Consider the following 6,348-nt stretch of genomic DNA (forward strand, 5'->3'; position numbering starts at 1 on the left):
ATCTCCGGCAGTGGCGGGTCGAACTGTTGTCCTGACTGTGACGATGCTACAGGCTCCATCGACTCACAGTGACGGTAGGTTATGTGGTCCTGATGTCGACGAATTTCGCGGCCGTCCTGCAGGCGAATCACACTGGACAGTGGACCTGGCTTCTCGATGATGTCTCCCGGTAGCCACGTCGCACCTGCACCAAAATTTCGGGCAAACACTGGATCTCCAATGTTGATACATCGACTGTTGGACGTCTTATCGTGCACCAACTTTTGATTAAGCTGGCTCTGATAAACATTTGATGATATGTCTGGTTTGAGATTGTCAAGTGTCGATCTCAAGTGTCGTTTCATCAATAACTCAGACGGAGCTGCACCGGTTGTTGATTGTGGCGTGATGCGGTATTTGAACAGGAGACGAGACAGCTTTGTTTCCAGGGTTCCCTCCTGAAGTTTCTGCAATCCGGATTTGATGATTCCCACGGATCGTTCGGCCAAGCCATTTGAAGCCTGGTGATGTGGGCTGACAAACTTATGTTTGATGCCGTTCCGACGTGTGAACTTGGCAAACTCGGTACTGGAAAAACACGAACCGTTATCACTCACGATCATCCTGGGCAGACCATGAGTGGCGAAACAGCGTCTGAGTCTTTCGATGACAATGGCTGACGTAGTACCACGCGTCACATAGGCATCAATCCATTTTGTGTGCGCGTCCGTAATTATTAGAATCATGCTGCCGTTAATAGGCCCGGCATAATCGAGATGTAGGCGATGCCACGGTTCGCTGGGCCATTCCCAGGGATGCAGTGGCGCTTTCGCAGGTGTATTCCGGGTGCTCTGGCAGGGGTAACAATGTCGAACATGATGTTCGATATCAGCATCAAGATTCGGCCACCACACATAGTTTCTGGCGAGTGACTTCATCTTCACAATCCCGGGGTGACAGTCATGGATTTCATCCATGACCCTGGAACGCAGATTTTTCGGGATCAAGACACGACATCCCCAGAGTAGGCAACCATTTTCCACGCTGAGTTCGTTTTTACGTGCTTTAAAAGCCGCAAAATCTGGGTCACCCTCAGGTAGCAAATGCCATCCAAGCTGTACAGCCTGGACAGTTCTGGACAGAACGGGGTCTCGTCGAGTATGAGTGCGGATCTGGCCGGAATCGACAGCACAATCTTCCAGATGATCCATCAGTGCGATAATGGATCCTGGTGTAGGCGAATCATCAACGGATTCTGGAAGGGGTAACCGACTCATGGCATCTGCATTTGTGATAGACGAACCGGGCTTATAACATATGGTGTAGTCATAAGCAGCGAGAAACAGGGACCAGCGGATGATCCTGGGCGGTAGTGTGTCAGATGTCGCCTTAGTTGGACCAAACAGACTGATCAGCGGCTTGTGATCAGTGCGAATCGTGAAATGATGTCCAAGAAGGTACTGGCGAAATTTGCCGACGCCGAAAACGATTCCCAATCCTTCCTTGTCAAGTTGGGAATAGTTTTTCTCTGCCGGGGACAACGTTCTGGATGCAAATGCAACCGGTCTTTCCGTACCATCAGGCATCACGTGCGATAATACACTCCCCACTCCATACCGACAGGCATCGCATGTCAGCACAAGATCCTTCTCTGGATCAAAATGAACGAGAACATTGGACGATTTGAGCAGATCCTTAGAGGTCTGGAATGCTGATTGTTCAGTAGACCCCCAGCTCCAGCAGACTCCTTTCCTCAAAAGCCGATAAAGGGGGCCCAAAACGTCGGTCACATTTGGGATGTAACGACCATAGAACTGAAGCAAACCGAGGTATGACTTCAATTCGGTCACATCTCGTGGAGAAGGAGCATCCTTGATAGCTCAGACTTTCTCATCTGTCGGGTGTAGACCCTCGGCATCAATCGTATGACCCAGGTACGTGACTGATGGCACCATAAACTTGCACTTGTCTCGACGCAAACGTAGGCCGGAGTCCGAAATCTTCTTCAGAACTCTCTCCAGGTTCTGTAGATGTTCCGCGTCCGTACGACCAGTAACCAGAATATCATCCTGGTAACAAACGACGTTGCGTTCGGCGGCAAACAAACTGTCCATGACACGCTGATAAATTCCAGGTGCAGATTTCACTCCAAAACTAAGTTGGTGGTACCTATACAACCCACGATGCGTGTTGATGGTAAGATACTGTTTCGAATTCTCGTCCAAGCAGAGCTGTAGATAGGCGGATTTGAGATCGAGTTTCGTAAAAGTCTTGCCTCCCGTGAGACGAGCATAGAGGTCTTCGATCCTCGGGATTGGATATTTATCCAATGAAGAACACCTGTTCACGGTCATTTTATAATCTCCACATATGCGGATGGACTGGTCCGATTTTATGACCGGAACGATGGGCGCCGCCCATTCGGCATACTGGATTTGCTCGATGATCCCCAGATTTTCAAGATGATCCAGTTCCTTGTCAATCCGCTCACGCAGGGCGAAAGGGACTGGGCGAGCCCTGCAAAATATAGGATTGGCATCCCGGTCAACCCTGAGTTTAGCCGTATGTCCTTTCAAGGTTCCAAGCTCATCCTTGAAGACATCCGGGTACGTATCCAGCACATTTTTGAGTGTGTATGCTGCGGTAGGAGAAACGTTGGCTGCCCGGAGTTGATGAATGCTTTCCCACTTCAGTCGAATTATGCTCAACCAGTTCCTGCCGAGTAAGGAAGGGCCCTTTCCAGGAATGACGATCAGGGGTAGGTGAAACTCACGGTTATCGTAGCCCACCATGACATCACATGTACCGCAGGGAACAATCTTCTCACCTGTATAGGTGGAGAGTCCATAGGTAGTAGGTTTCAGATGGGGTCGGTCAGCATCACTCCACAGGTTTGTGAAAACAGCATGGCTGATGAGCGAGACGGCCGCACCAGTGTCGACCTCCATTTGCAATGGTCGATTGTTGACGACAACATTGGCAAGAAGAGGGTCCCGCCTATGGTGAGAATCAATATGAAGCAGGTCATACGATTCTGAGTTGTCGGAAACAGAGCTCACCTGGTCAAGCTCGGGTTCCTCCGAACCGATAAACTGATGAATCTTGTCAGCAGCTTTTCCTTTTCCCGATTTGCGAGTGATGCAAGCTGGAGCAATATGGCCAGTTTTCGAACAGAAATGGCAGGTGGCATCTTTGAACCGACACGTCTCCGGAGGGTGCTTTCCGTTGCACCGAAAACAGTTGTTGTGGGTTTGAGACTGCACTGGCTTCTGACGAGGAGCCTTGTTCCAACGTTGTGGCTGAACATGATCCAACCCGATTCACAGCAGGGCTGGTACCAGATGAGCGAGTGGCACCGATGCTTGTAGCGTTGCGTTCAGCACTTTCCATGGAAATGGCGGTGTCTCTGGCATTTTGGAACGTCAGTCTTCTCTCAGCAAGCAGGCGTCTACGAGTGCGGTCATCGGACATGCCAACCACCAGCAAATCACGAAGCATGTCATCGATCGTGTCCCCAAACTCACACAGATGTGACAGTTTTTTGAGGTGTGCAATGAAGTCTGCGATCGACTGACCTTGCTGCTGTCTGCACATGTAAAAATTAAACCGACACAGGATGACTGAAGGAGATGGGTTGCAATGTTCCTTCAAAGCGGCCTTGAGCTCTGCATACGTGAGCTCCTGGATTGTCCGAGGCCGAATCAGGTTTTTAACGAGTGTGAACGTCTCACCTCCGCAAACGGACAGGAAGACGGCCTTCATCCGGCCTTCGGTCGCAATGCCGTTCGCCTCGAAGTAGAAAGACAACCGCTCAGAATACGTGTCAAAATCCCCCTCATGAGGGTCGAATTCATCGATATGGCCGAAAGATGTCATGGTCTAGATGTTTACCTTCGTCGCCATGTAAAGTATCTCGACAAACTGCGATCAATTGTCGTACGCGTTTATTCACTCTGCCGATCAAGGCCCGATTCACAGCAGCGCCATCCGAGCTCTGGCGTAGGGATACAACCCGGTCCCGGTGTAGGGATACAATGGTGAACATTTGCACTGCATACATGACACCGGGCTCGTCCAGGACGCCCGGGCAGGCCCGCGCTCAACTTGCCAGGCCTCGGTCGGGACGCCCGGGCAGGCTCGCCCTCAACTTGCCAGGCCGCAGCCAGGACGCTCGGCCACGCCCCCTCTCGCCTTTCCTGGGCAAACGCTCCGGGATAATGTGTGTATATATATTGCTGCCCGATAAACGGGCTTTTCAGAGTACCTGAGTGTTTTGTTTGAATAAAGCAACTCGGACGAATTCCAGCTTTTTGTCGCGTCCATTCTTCCGATCGACGTGGGAGCCCGAGCTCCTTCATTGGTGACCTACCGACATGGACACGGCAGTGACCCTTAAACTGCCTACCTTCTGGGAGGCTCACGCGGCGGTTTGGTTCGCACAGGCAGACTCCCTGTTCGCCCTGCGAGGCATCACGGCCGACGACACCCGCTTCCACCATGTGGTAGCAGCGCTCGGTTCAGCCACCGCGGCCCGCGCTCTGAGCCTCCTCGAGAGCCCGCCAGCCGCTGACAAATACGGCGCGATTAAAAAGCTCCTCCTCGACGCTTTCACCCTCCCATCGGCGGAACGCGCACGGCGCCTGCTCGACCTGCCCGAGCTCGGCGACACGCGCCCTTCCGAGCGAATGGACTACATGCTTTCGCTGCTCGGCGAGCACTCTCCGGCATTCCTGTTCCGGGAGATGTTCCTCCGTCAGCTGCCTAGCCCGGTACGCCTCGCCCTGGCAAGCACGACGATCACGGATCCCCGTGCCCTTGCCAGGGAAGCCGACAAGATCTCCGCCGCAGGCCAGCGCATCGCAGCAGCGACCTGGGGCCCACCGCCGTCCGACGCAACACCCATGGCGCCCGAGCACCCGGCACGGTCGACGACCGAACTGCCGACGCAATTGGCGGCCGCTACACCGAGCCGACCACCTCCAGCACGACGACCGGAGCCTCCACCTGACCAGGCGTGGTGTTATTATCATGCCAGGTTCGGACAGAAGGCCCGGACATGTCGACCCCCGTGCACCTTCGGCAGGCCGGGAAACGGCCGGGCCGGCGTTCATTACCAGCCATGAGCGCCGGCCACACGGGCAACTTACTGTTCATCACGGATAAAGCGTCTGGACGGCGCTTCCTGTGCGACACCGGCGCCCAACTGAGCGTCATACCTGCCTCTGACCAGGACAGGCAGTCCGCGGTTTGCGGCCCCTCCTTGGTTGCGGCCAACGGATCGGCCATCCGCACCTTCGGCCCGCGCAACGTCACCCTCCGCTTCGGTGGCCAACACTTTGCTTGGACGTTTGTAACCGCAAACGTGCCCATGGCTCTGCTAGGCGCCGACTTCCTCTGCGCACACGGACTGCTGGTGGACGTCCAACGGCGTCGTTTAATCAACGCCGAAACCTTCAGCTCCCTGGCATGCACATTGAGCAGCTCCGTGCCGACCGAGCTGGCATGCGCCCTCCCGGCGGCGAACGAGTTTGCTCGCCTGCTCACGGAGTTCCCGGCCCTCACGCGGCCGACGTTTTCGGCCGTCGCAGTACGGCATGGGAACGAGCACCACATACCAACCACGGGCCCGCCGGTCTATGCCAGAGCCCGCCGCCTCGACCCAGCCAAGCTCGCCGTGGCCAAAGCCGAGTTCGACGCTTTAGAACACCTCGGCATCGTGTGGCGCTCCGATAGCGCGTGGGCTTCACCACTACACATCGTCCCAAAGCCAGGGGGCGGCTGGCGCCCATGTGGCGACTACCGCCGCCTTAACGACGCTACCACCCCCGACAGGTATCCGATCCCGCACATCCAAGACTTCTCCGCCCGTCTGGCGGGACGGGTCATTTTTCGAAAATTGATCTCATACGGAGATATCACCAGGTACCTGTCAGGGCGGCCGACGTCCCAAAAACGGCAGTCATCACGCCGTTCGGCTTATTCGAATTCTTACGGATGCCGTTTGGTCTCAAGAACGTGGCTCAGGCGTTCCAGCGCTTGATGGACGGCGTGCTGCGTGACCTGCCGTTCCTTTTCGTTTACCTGGACGACATCCTCGTCGCCAGCACGTCCCGGGCCGAGCACCTCCTCCACCTCCGAACACTGTTCGGGCGCCTCAGCGAGCACGGCCTCATCGTCAACCCGGCCAAATGCCACTTCGGCACGACAGCCGTTGATTTTTTGGGCCACCACATCACCAAGAACGGGGCCGTGCCGCTGCCAACCAAGGTCGAGGCCATCACCACGTTCCTGCGTCCCCGCACCATAAAGGCCCTGCAGGAATTCCTGGGAATGGTGAATTTTTATCACCGCTTCGTGCCCCGCGCTGCT

Source organism: Myxine glutinosa, chromosome 5 (genome assembly GCF_964187855.1).
Source record: "Myxine glutinosa chromosome 5, kmMyxGlut1.1, whole genome shotgun sequence".
Taxonomy (NCBI): domain Eukaryota; kingdom Metazoa; phylum Chordata; class Myxini; order Myxiniformes; family Myxinidae; genus Myxine; species Myxine glutinosa.